This window comes from Schistocerca gregaria, unplaced genomic scaffold (genome assembly GCF_023897955.1).
Source record: "Schistocerca gregaria isolate iqSchGreg1 unplaced genomic scaffold, iqSchGreg1.2 ptg000778l, whole genome shotgun sequence".
Classification (NCBI taxonomy): Eukaryota; Metazoa; Arthropoda; class Insecta; order Orthoptera; family Acrididae; genus Schistocerca; species Schistocerca gregaria.
This window is the reverse complement of record NW_026062148.1, coordinates 110,001-122,500: the sequence shown is the minus strand read 5'-3', so window position 1 is coordinate 122,500 and position 12,500 is coordinate 110,001. Positions and strand designations below refer to the sequence as shown.

Here is a 12,500-nt window from a genome sequence, read left to right as displayed (position 1 = left end):
GTTCCTCACATGAGGTGTGAACGACAGTCTTTCATCAAGGGTTATTCCTAAATAAGTGAATTCTTGGACAAACTTTATGTTCTTGCCTTCAAATGGTATGGTAGGCGGTCTGTGTCTATCGAAAGTGCCTTTGATGGTCATGGCGACTGTTTTGTGATGTGATATTGCGAGCTTGTTCTGTCTCGTCCACCTGCTGACTTCGCCTAAGGCTGTTTTTGCTCTTTCTTCTATTTGTTTCCTACTTCGTCCCTTTATTATGACTGCCAGGTCGTCTGCGTAGGCCACCTTTGCCCACTGCTCACCCTCCCTCTCGACAACCATCTCATCAAAGACGAGGTTCCAGAGGAATGGACCACAAATGGAGCCTTGTGGACAACCCTTAGTGACCCATTTCTCCACGACACCAGCCTTGCTGCTCACCATCACCTTTCGGTTCCGGAAATAATCTCCCATCAGGTCGTACAAGTTTTGTGGGCATTGCATTTGTCTTAGGCGCCTCATAACGCTGGGCCACCATAGGTTATCAAAGGCGCCTGCTATATCTACAAACACTACAACAACGTACCTCTCCTCACATTGTACGTGGCTTAGTACTTGCCTAATGGCCATCTCTGTTGATGCGCCTTTCCTGAAGCCAAACTGATTTGGGGCCTTCAGGTCCGATTCCTCATATCGTTTCTCGAGACGATTTACAATTAGCCGTTCTAGGACTTTCCCTAGGATGGGGAGAAGGCATATTGGGCGGTAGGATTTTGGTTCATCCCTTGGTTTGTCCTCCGATTTCAGAAGTATGCACAATCTTCCTTTTTTCCATGTTTCTGGGACTCTCGTTTCCTGCAGACAGGTGTTATATATCTCTGAGAGGAGGTGAGGGCTGGTATGCCATACCCTTTTGATTACTGCATCATCGATGCCATCAGGACCTGTTGCTCTTCCTGCTTTGCAGGCCTTAATAGCAGCGCCTATTTCCTCAGTTGTGAAGTCTGGATCTAGCTCCACATTGTTGTAACTCTCGTTTTCGAGTTTCACAACTAGCTGATCTTCACTATCCTGATCCGCATCGTCATCAGGTAAGAGGGTTTGGAGCAGTGATTTTATAGTCTCTTCCCATGTCATGGTAAGAGTCTGGTTCCCAGTTTTAATGTTGCTAACAACATTCTCTGTGCCATATTTTGGCTGGAGTACTCTTCTCGTTATGGCCCATGGATCGTTTTTGTCACAGTCAGAGACCCACTTCTTCCATGTCTCTTCTTTTGCCTTGGCTATTTCCTTGTTGAACCGGTTTTTAATTTTGTTGTAGTTTCTCTTTGCAGCTACCAGAGCAGTTTCATTTTCAATTTTGCGTGTATGTTGTAGTAATCGCCGTGCAGACATGGTGTCCCGCCGCAGGTTTGCTAGCTTTGTGTTCCACCATGGTACTGGATTTTGCACCTGTCTCTTCCTTCTCATTGATTTTTTACAGCTCTCATAGACTGCCACCTGCAGTCTGTTTACTTTTTCGTTGACCCCCTCCTGTGGGTTTTGTAGCCAGTTCTCTGTGGCTCTGATGAGCTGTCTATCAAAGATTGACCACTTTGCACAGCTAGTATTATAATTTGGAAGTTCTTCTTTTGCCCTCATTCTCTGTGGTACTCTGGCCTCATAAGTGATTGCCCTGTGGTCACTTGATGTCCATTCCTCGTGTACCATCCACCTACACAGCATTCTGGCAGCTAAGGGTGTACATATTGTAACATCGATGTTACTCTCCCCATTGGGCCCACTGAAAGTAGTTAGCTGCGATCTCTCGTTTATAACTAGAAGACCATGTTGAGAGATAAAGTCCTCCAACTTTCTGCCTGCCTCGTCTGTTGTTTGGCTGTGCCAGACTGGTGAGTTGGCATTTGTGTCAGCTCCTATGACTACTGCTTTCCCACTCAGTTTGTCCAGGATGACGTCCAATTCTTTGAGGAACTGATCTACAGGTGAACCATATTGGCAATAGAGGCTAACTGCGTAGATCTCGCCAAAGTTCCCACTTACACTAGCAATAGCCATGTGCTTATTGCAGAAATTTGTGAGCTGCATTGCTGTTAGTGTCTGCGACCGGGCTGCTATAGCTGCCTTTGTTGCTCCGTGTTTGGCGCTATAGATGAGCTGGTAATTTGGGGGATAGCCAACTACTTTGTTGTTTATGCAGTAGGGTTCCTGGATCAACAGCACATCCACATTCTCTTCATTTATTCTCTGTGCCAGTTGATCTGGGACTACTTTTGCCCTTTGCCCATTTATTTGGAGAATCTTAATGACATTGTTCTGTGTGCTGGTCCCTTGTCTTCTTCCAGTTTGCAGAGATAGGGACAGCGGGAATCTCGTTAATCCATTCATGCGCGTCACTAATTAGATGACGAGGCATTTGGCTACCTTAAGAGAGTCATAGTTACTCCCGCCGTTTACCCGCGCTTGCTTGAATTTCTTCACGTTGACATTCAGAGCACTGGGCAGAAATCACATTGCGTCAACACCCGCTAGGGCCATCGCAATGCTTTGTTTTAATTAGACAGTCGGATTCCCCCAGTCCGTGCCAGTTCTGAGTTGATCGTTGAATGGCGGCCGAAGAGAATCCGCGCACCCGCGCGCCCCCGGAGGAGCACGCTAAGGCGGACGCGGCCTCGCAGCAAGGAAGATCCGTGGGAGGCCAAGGCACGGGACCGAGCTCGGATCCTGCACGCAGGTTGAAGCACCGGGGCGCGAACGCCGCGCAGGCGCGCGCATCCTGCACCGCCGGCCAGCACGAGGCCAACCAACGGCGAGAGCAGACCACGCCCGCGCTAAACGCCCGCACTTACCGGCACCCCTACGGCACTCACCTCGCCCAGGCCCGGCACGTTAGCGCTGACCCACTTCCCGACCAAGCCCGACACGCCCCGATCCTCAGAGCCAATCCTTATCCCGAAGTTACGGATCCAATTTGCCGACTTCCCTTACCTACATTATTCTATCGACTAGAGGCTCTTCACCTTGGAGACCTGCTGCGGATATGGGTACGAACCGGCGCGACACCTCCACGTGGCCCTCTCCCGGATTTTCAAGGTCCGAGGGGAAGATCGGGACACCGCCGCAACTGCGGTGCTCTTCGCGTTCCAAACCCTATCTCCCTGCTAGAGGATTCCAGGGAACTCGAACGCTCATGCAGAAAAGAAAACTCTTCCCCGATCTCCCGACGGCGTCTCCGGGTCCTTTTGGGTTACCCCGACGAGCATCTCTAAAAGAGGGGCCCGACTTATATTGGTTCCGCTGCCGGGTTCCGGAATAGGAACCGGATTCCCTTTCGCCCAACGGGGGCCAGCACAAAGTGCATCATGCTATGACGGCCCCCATCAACATCGGATTTCTCCTAGGGCTTAGGATCGACTGACTCGTGTGCAACGGCTGTTCACACGAAACCCTTCTCCGCGTCAGCCCTCCAGGGCCTCGCTGGAGTATTTGCTACTACCACCAAGATCTGCACCGACGGCGGCTCCAGGCAGGCTCACGCCCAGACCCTTCTGCGCCCACCGCCGCGACCCTCCTACTCGTCAGGGCTTCGCGGCCGGCCGCGAGGACCGGCCATGACTGCCAGACTGACGGCCGAGTATAGGCACGACGCTTCAGCGCCATCCATTTTCAGGGCTAGTTGCTTCGGCAGGTGAGTTGTTACACACTCCTTAGCGGATTCCGACTTCCATGGCCACCGTCCTGCTGTCTTAAGCAACCAACGCCTTTCATGGTTTCCCATGAGCGTCGATTCGGGCGCCTTAACTCGGCGTTTGGTTCATCCCACAGCGCCAGTTCTGCTTACCAAAAGTGGCCCACTTGGCACTCCGATCCGAGTCGTTTGCTCGCGGCTTCAGCATATCAAGCAAGCCGGAGATCTCACCCATTTAAAGTTTGAGAATAGGTTGAGGTCGTTTCGGCCCCAAGGCCTCTAATCATTCGCTTTACCGGATGAGACTCGTACGAGCACCAGCTATCCTGAGGGAAACTTCGGAGGGAACCAGCTACTAGATGGTTCGATTAGTCTTTCGCCCCTATACCCAGCTCCGACGATCGATTTGCACGTCAGAATCGCTACGGACCTCCATCAGGGTTTCCCCTGACTTCGTCCTGGCCAGGCATAGTTCACCATCTTTCGGGTCCCAACGTGTACGCTCTAGGTGCGCCTCACCTCGCAATGAGGACGAGACGCCCCGGGAGTGCGGAGGCCGCCGCCCCGTGAAGGGCGGGGAAGCCCCATCCTCCCTCGGCCCGCGCAAGGCGAGACCTTCACTTTCATTACGCCTTTAGGTTTCGTACAGCCCAATGACTCGCGCACATGTTAGACTCCTTGGTCCGTGTTTCAAGACGGGTCGTGAAATTGTCCAAAGCTGAAGCGCCGCTGACGGGAGCGATTATTCCGCCCGAGAGCATCCCGAGCCAACAGCGGCGCGGGTCCGGGGCCGGGCCAGGTAGGTCCGTCATCCGGGAAGAACCGCGCGCGCTTGCCGGGAGCCCGAGCGCCCAAAGGGGCGAATCGACTCCTCCAGATATACCGCCGAGCAGCCAGCCAGGACACCGGGGCTCTGCCCAACAGACGCGAACCGAGGCCCGCGGAAGGACAGGCTGCGCACCCGGGCCGTAGGCCGGCACCCAGCGGGTCGCGACGTCCTACTAGGGGAGAAGTGCGGCCCACCGCACACCGGAACGGCCCCACCCCGCGGCGAGTGGAAAGGCAACCGGACACGACCCCGCCGCGGATTGCTCCGCGCGGGCGGCCGGCCCCATCTGCCGAGGGCGGGGGCCAGTGGCCGGATGGGCGTGAATCTCACCCGTTCGACCTTTCGGACTTCTCACGTTTACCCCAGAACGGTTTCACGTACTTTTGAACTCTCTCTTCAAAGTTCTTTTCAACTTTCCCTCACGGTACTTGTTCGCTATCGGTCTCGTGGTCATATTTAGTCTCAGATGGAGTTTACCACCCACTTGGAGCTGCACTCTCAAGCAACCCGACTCGAAGGAGAGGTCCCGCCGACGCTCGCACCGGCCGCTACGGGCCTGGCACCCTCTACGGGCCGTGGCCTCATTCAAGTTGGACTTGGGCTCGGCGCGAGGCGTCGGGGTAGTGGACCCTCCCAAACACCACATGCCACGACAGGCGGCAGCCTGCGGGGTTCGGTGCTGGACTCTTCCCTGTTCGCTCGCCGCTACTGGGGGAATCCTTGTTAGTTTCTTTTCCTCCGCTTAGTAATATGCTTAAATTCAGCGGGTAGTCTCGCCTGCTCTGAGGTCGTTGTACGAGGTGTCGCACGCCACACCGCCAGCCGGCTGTGCACGCTACCGAGAAAGTACCGGTATGCGAACCGCCAGGCGACGGGCGCGCATCGCACGTTTAAGGAGACGCGGCCGGCCACACAGGCGACCACGACACTCCCACGTCTCCGAAGCGGGACAAACGCCGCGCGCTTCAGTATACGTAGCCGACCCTCAGCCAGACGTGGCCCGGGAACGGAATCCATGGACCGCAATGTGCGTTCGAAACGTCGATGTTCATGTGTCCTGCAGTTCACATGTCGACGCGCAATTTGCTGCGTTCTTCATCGACCCACGAGCCGAGTGATCCACCGTCCTGGGTGATCTTTTCCTTTTCAGTCTCCCACTGTCTCTTTCAAGACAGTAGCATTTGCGGGACTGAGGCGTCTGACGGCCCCTGTTCCACTATTTTTTTTTGTGTCCAACGGCCTCACAGCCGATGGGCGTCGTACGGCTCCACACCGGAGCGGACAGGCACTCGGGCGAACGTCATTCAAAACCGGCGCCAGGCGCCAGGTACCGCAGGCCAGCCGCTCCAGAGCTTCAGCGCTCGTACCACACAACAACAACAACAACACTTCCGCTAGTTTTGAGAGGCACACGTGGTTCCGCACGCGGCGCACGGCCACTGCCGTACAGGTAGCGTGTTGCGCGACACGACACGCACATCGAAAGACATGCAGTCTAGTCGGTAATGATCCTTCCGCAGGTTCACCTACGGAAACCTTGTTACGACTTTTACTTCCTCTAAATGATCAAGTTTGGTCATCTTTCCGGTAGCATCGGCAACGACAGAGTCGATGCCGCGTACCAGTCCGAAGACCTCACTAAATCATTCAATCGGTAGTAGCGACGGGCGGTGTGTACAAAGGGCAGGGACGTAATCAACGCGAGCTTATGACTCGCGCTTACTGGGAATTCCTCGTTCATGGGGAACAATTGCAAGCCCCAATCCCTAGCACGAAGGAGGTTCAGCGGGTTACCCCGACCTTTCGGCCTAGGAAGACACGCTGATTCCTTCAGTGTAGCGCGCGTGCGGCCCAGAACATCTAAGGGCATCACAGACCTGTTATTGCTCAATCTCGTGCGGCTAGAAGCCGCCTGTCCCTCTAAGAAGAAAAGTAATCGCTGACAGCACGAAGGATGTCACGCGACTAGTTAGCAGGCTAGAGTCTCGTTCGTTATCGGAATTAACCAGACAAATCGCTCCACCAACTAAGAACGGCCATGCACCACCACCCACCGAATCAAGAAAGAGCTATCAATCTGTCAATCCTTCCGGTGTCCGGGCCTGGTGAGGTTTCCCGTGTTGAGTCAAATTAAGCCGCAGGCTCCACTCCTGGTGGTGCCCTTCCGTCAATTCCTTTAAGTTTCAGCTTTGCAACCATACTTCCCCCGGAACCCAAAAGCTTTGGTTTCCCGGAGGCTGCCCGCCGAGTCATCGGAGGAACTGCGGCGGATCGCTGGCTGGCATCGTTTATGGTTAGAACTAGGGCGGTATCTGATCGCCTTCGAACCTCTAACTTTCGTTCTTGATTAATGAAAACATACTTGGCAAATGCTTTCGCTTCTGTTCGTCTTGCGACGATCCAAGAATTTCACCTCTAACGTCGCAATACGAATGCCCCCGCCTGTCCCTATTAATCATTACCTCGGGTTCCGAAAACCAACAAAATAGAACCGAGGTCCTATTCCATTATTCCATGCACACAGTATTCAGGCGGGCTTGCCTGCTTTAAGCACTCTAATTTGTTCAAAGTAAACGTGCCGGCCCACCGAGACACTCAACAAAGAGCACCCTGGTAGGATTTAAACGGGGTCCGCCTCGGGACGCGAAAGCACCCCTTCGGCTCGCCCCACCGGCAGGACGTCCCACGATACATGCCAGTTAAACACCGACGGGCGGTGAACCAACAGCGTGGGACACAAATCCAACTACGAGCTTTTTAACCGCAACAACTTTAATATACGCTATTGGAGCTGGAATTACCGCGGCTGCTGGCACCAGACTTGCCCTCCAATAGATACTCGTTAAAGGATTTAAAGTGTACTCATTCCGATTACGGGGCCTCGGATGAGTCCCGTATCGTTATTTTTCGTCACTACCTCCCCGTGCCGGGAGTGGGTAATTTGCGCGCCTGCTGCCTTCCTTGGATGTGGTAGCCGTTTCTCAGGCTCCCTCTCCGGAATCGAACCCTGATTCCCCGTTACCCGTTACAACCATGGTAGGCGCAGAACCTACCATCGACAGTTGATAAGGCAGACATTTGAAAGATGCGTCGCCGGTACGAGGACCGTGCGATCAGCCCAAAGTTATTCAGAGTCACCAAGGCAAACGGACCAGACAAGCCAATCCGATTGGTTTTGATCTAATAAAAGCGTCCCTTCCATCTCTGGTCGGGACTCTGTTTGCATGTATTAGCTCTAGAATTACCACAGTTATCCAAGTAACGTGGGTACGATCTAAGGAACCATAACTGATTTAATGAGCCATTCGCGGTTTCACCTTAATGCGGCTTGTACTGAGACATGCATGGCTTAATCTTTGAGACAAGCATATGACTACTGGCAGGATCAACCAGGGAGCTGCGTCAACTAGAGCTGAGCAGCCGGCCGCCCGGGAGTGTGTCCCGGGGGCCCGCGCGAACACGCAAGCGTCCGCTCAATTATTCTGCAAACAGGAGGAGGCCGAGCTCCCCTGCACGATACACCTCGAAACCCTCTCAGGTCCCGGCGGCGCGCAGCGCCGTCCTAGGTACTTGGTCGGTTTCGAGAGAGGCGCAATCGCCCGGAGTTAGGCGAGTAGACGGTTTTAGTGAGAACACCCTTGCTCCCAACTGAGCTTGCCGCTGCCGACAGAGGCCCGGGAGCGTGCTGTCGTGGCATTGCCGGCGGGAGACAACACGCGCCACCTATGGTGACCGGCAGCTCCAACGCCAGCGCCACACAAGGGCAAAGCCCCACTTGGGTGCAGAAGCGAACTCTCCCAGCACAGCGCACGCGCCAACACGTCCGCACAACTGCGATACAAACCACCTGCGAGAACCGCTGGGGCGACCGAGCAGCAGACGGCGTCGCGGCGCCGAGTGCCAGGCGGCGGCGCATCCTCAACGCACACAGTCCTCAATCAGACCAGCACACTGCAGATGTCCACCGCGCTTCGCACCGGGCTCGGCTGAACCAACTTTGGCCGCCAGGCGCCGCGTGCAGGGTGCGCCGCAGCGTAGCTGCGCCGCCTGCCGGGCCCGTCGGCTGGCGCTCCTGCCACTCGGCGCCCCCCACCAGCCGCCTGTTGCGCGTGCGCCCACGCAGCGCGCGGCCAACACGCCGGGCGGCCCCCCTTCACCGGCCGGGAACAGTCCCACCAAGCCACCGCCGCGTATCGCTTCATACCCACATGGGCCTAGTCACGTGTGTGGATGTGGCGGGTACCGCTGAAACAACCGGTTAATAGCTGTACCGATCGTCGCCATCACAGATTCACCTCCAGCGTGAACAACCGCTCAACAACGGATTTCCAGTTCATTTGCGTATCTTGGGCAGTAAACGTAGATGTCCACCTACATTTGCGAATTCAACAATTCTTGCATGCCAGGATGTCATGTGTCACGACACGCTACATCAGACCACATACACACTGCGACATGTGCAGAAGAGAACACGTGGAAGGTGGCCCGCGCACGTATGCGATGTCCCTTCCGCGATCCACTGTCAACCGGCATCTGCGGCATGTCCCAGATATGGAACGCGGTCCACCAGGGTAGCACTTTGTGTGAGGCAATACGACAAAGTCGGAATACAAGCGTCACTACATCAGACGGCTCACGCTGACCTGACCTGACCTGACTCACCGCACCACCACCCCCAGCGACCCAGGGTGACATACAATGCGTTCGTACGTTCCTCCCACACGCCTCTACGGCGTACCACAGTGCAACCTAGCTGTTATTGGGAGACGAGACAAGTAGCATCGAGCACAACATATGGAAATTGAGATTCGACACCGTTGGGCACAGCCAGCGTACGGTCACACGTATCACACTACTTCACTCTGTACGTAACTACCGATGATCGGTACAGCGTGTGGGTTACGCGTACGACATCAGCGGACAATGGACACAGACCATACCACGACGTACACTGAGGGCGTCGACATCTGAATGCAACTGAACAGCTGCGAGGCTCATTTAACACTCAAACGCCAGACCGACCAGCTTGAGAGGACAGAGACACAAAGAGAGGGGAGGGGGGGGGGGCCGATATAGTCCTATTGCAGTACAATTGACAGTGGATAGCGGGAATATGTGGAAAGTAAGCAACACTCGCAAGACATCTACATGAGGATAACAACGACACCAGAGATTCCGAGCAGTGAACTATGTTAGGCAAAGGGACAACGTGGGTTAGGTTAAGGGACAACGTGGGTTAGGTTAAGGGACAACGTGGGTTAGGTTAAGGGACAACGTGGGTTAGGTTAAGGGACAACGTGGGTTAGGTTAAGGGACAACGTGGGTTAGGTTAAGGGACAACGTGGGTTAGGTTAAGGGACAACGTGGGTTACGTTAAGGGACAACGTGGGTTACGTTAAGGGACAACGTGGGTTACGTTAAGGGACAACGTGGGTTACGTTAAGGGACAACGTGGGTTACGTTAAGGGACAACGTGGGTTACGTTAAGGGACAACGTGGGTTACGTTAAGGGACAACGTGGGTTACGTTAAGGGACAACGTGGGTTAGGTTAAGGGACAACGTGGGTTAGGTTAAGGGACAACGTGGGTTAGGTTAAGGGACAACGTGGGTTAGGTTAAGGGACAACGTGGGTTACGTTAAGGGACAACGTGGGTTACGTTAAGGGACAACGTGGGTTACGTTAAGGGACAACGTGGGTTACGTTAAGGGACAACGTGGGTTACGTTAAGGGACAACTTGAGTTACGTTAAGGGACAACTTGAGTTACGTTAAGGGACAACTTGAGTTACGTTAAGGGACAACTTGAGTTACGTTAAGGGACAACTTGAGTTACGTTAAGGGACAACTTGAGTTACGTTAAGGGACAACTTGAGTTACGTTAAGGGACAACTTGAGTTACGTTAAGGGACAACTTGAGTTACGTTAAGGGACAACTTGAGTTACGTTAAGGGACAACTTGAGTTACGTTAAGGGACAACTTGAGTTACGTTAAGGGACAACTTGAGTTACGTTAAGGGACAACTTGAGTTACGTTAAGGGACAACTTGAGTTACGTTAAGGGACAACTTGAGTTACGTTAAGGGACAACTTGAGTTACGTTAAGGGACAACTTGAGTTACGTTAAGGGACAACTTGAGTTACGTTAAGGGACAACTTGAGTTACGTTAAGGGACAACTTGAGTTACGTTAAGGGACAACTTGAGTTAGGTTAAGGGACAACTTGAGTTAGGTTAAGGGACAACTTGAGTTAGGTTAAGGGACAAATTGAGTTAGGTTAAGGGACAAATTGAGTTAGGTTAAGGGACAAATTGAGTTAGGTTAAGGGACAAATTGAGTTAGGTTAAGGGACAAATTGAGTTAGGTTAAGGGACAAATTGAGTTAGGTTAAGGGACAAATTGAGTTAGGTTAAGGGACAAATTGAGTTAGGTTAAGGGACAAATTGAGTTAGGTTAAGGGACAAATTGAGTTAGGTTAAGGGACAAATTGAGTTAGGTTAAGCGATAATCTGGTACAGCCACAGTTAGGTTAAGCGATAATCTGGTACAGCCACAGTTAGGTTAAGCGATAATCTGGTACAGCCACAGTTAGGTTAAGCGATAATCTGGTACAGCCACAGTTAGGTTAAGCGATAATCTGGTACAGCCACAGTTAGGTTAAGCGATAATCTGGTACAGCCACAGTTAGGTTAAGCGATAATCTGGTACAGCCACAGTTAGGTTAAGCGATAATCTGGTACAGCCACAGTTAGGTTAAGCGATAATCTGGTACAGCCACAGTTAGGTTAAGCGATAATCTGGTACAGCCACAGTTAGGTTAAGCGATAATCTGGTACAGCCACAGTTAGGTTAAGCGATAATCTGGTACAGCCACAGTTAGGTTAAGCGATAATCTGGTACAGCCACAGTTAGGTTAAGCGATAATCTGGTACAGCCACAGTTAGGTTAAGCGATAATCTGGTACAGCCACAGTTAGGTTAAGCGATAATCTGGTACAGCCACAGTTAGGTTAAGCGATAATCTGGTACAGCCACAGTTAGGTTAAGCGATAATCTGGTAAAACCACAGTTAGGTTAAGCGATAAAGTTGGTTAAATTTGGTATTGTGTGGGAAGGGGGCAGAGAGGGGGGGGGGTGGATAGTGGTGGCAGTACGCGGATGCCTGAGTCACCGTCAGATACGTCACGTCGGTTCGATGCTTGTAGCAAGAGGCTGGCGGGTCTGTGTCTCTCACTTCTGCAATTTTTCATGTGGTATAACACGAGGGCGGGTGGTGATATTTGGTGCCCCTCTGTGTAGGATGTGTGTTGGTGGTGTTGGTTTATCTGAGCAATGGTAGTTGTCGGAGGAGTGTGGTATTGTGCTTTTATAGGTGGACCTACTGGTCTGGTTATCATAGTGTCGACGGTGCAATGTGGCAGAGAGGGTGCACTCGACATTGTCGCATTCCAGATGTTTACGTATTGTGTGTCTCCGTTGCAGGCCGAGAGTAGTGCATGTTCGAGTGTCTGGCTGACGTGCGATTCACGTTGTGTGCCCAGTCTTACAGCACGTATAGGGACATTCGCATAAATCATCTATATGTGGCCTTGCATCATTTACTAAGCAGTGCCGTGAGACGACCGAACTATTAGGAAAGTACTGATGTACCGCATAATGTTTACCTTCCACCACACGGCGAGTATCGACTGTGCCCAGCGTTGCCACCGCAGGCAGCGGTCACCGTCACCATTGTGCGGCGGAACGGAACATCTATATCCTCAGAGGAGCACTCTTTGCCGCCGGGCGTCAGGTCTCGCGGCCTGCCGGCCAGCGCCCATGACGAACTTACTGCATGTATAGGGACAGCGGGAATTTGGCATACTTGATATAACTCTTCATGAGACGCAAGATATAGGGGTGGATTGCAACTTACGACTGCGAGAAAAGTCCGCCGTTCATCCGCCGGAGTTGCGATTTCGGCGGGGCACGTACGGTCGCGGGTGGAGCACTTGGTGCGGCGTACGC

General features: G+C 53.1%; 2 non-coding genes and 1 pseudogene across 2 annotated transcripts; all 3 read right to left on the bottom strand.

Annotated features, from left to right (window-relative positions):
* The window catches only part of LOC126321973 (large subunit ribosomal RNA), an 8,024-nt pseudogene extending 2,737 nt beyond the window's left edge, over positions 1-5,287 (bottom strand).
* A 188-nt stretch (positions 5,288-5,475) lies between these two features.
* Positions 5,476-5,630, bottom strand: LOC126321947 (5.8S ribosomal RNA). Its single transcript, XR_007558674.1, has one exon. It is a non-coding gene; the product is annotated as a 5.8S ribosomal RNA (ribosomal RNA).
* Positions 5,631-5,999: 369 nt separating this feature from the next.
* Positions 6,000-7,892, bottom strand: LOC126321957 (small subunit ribosomal RNA). The gene has a single exon (XR_007558683.1). It is a non-coding gene; the product is annotated as a small subunit ribosomal RNA (ribosomal RNA).
* Positions 7,893-12,500: the final 4,608 nt, after the last annotated feature.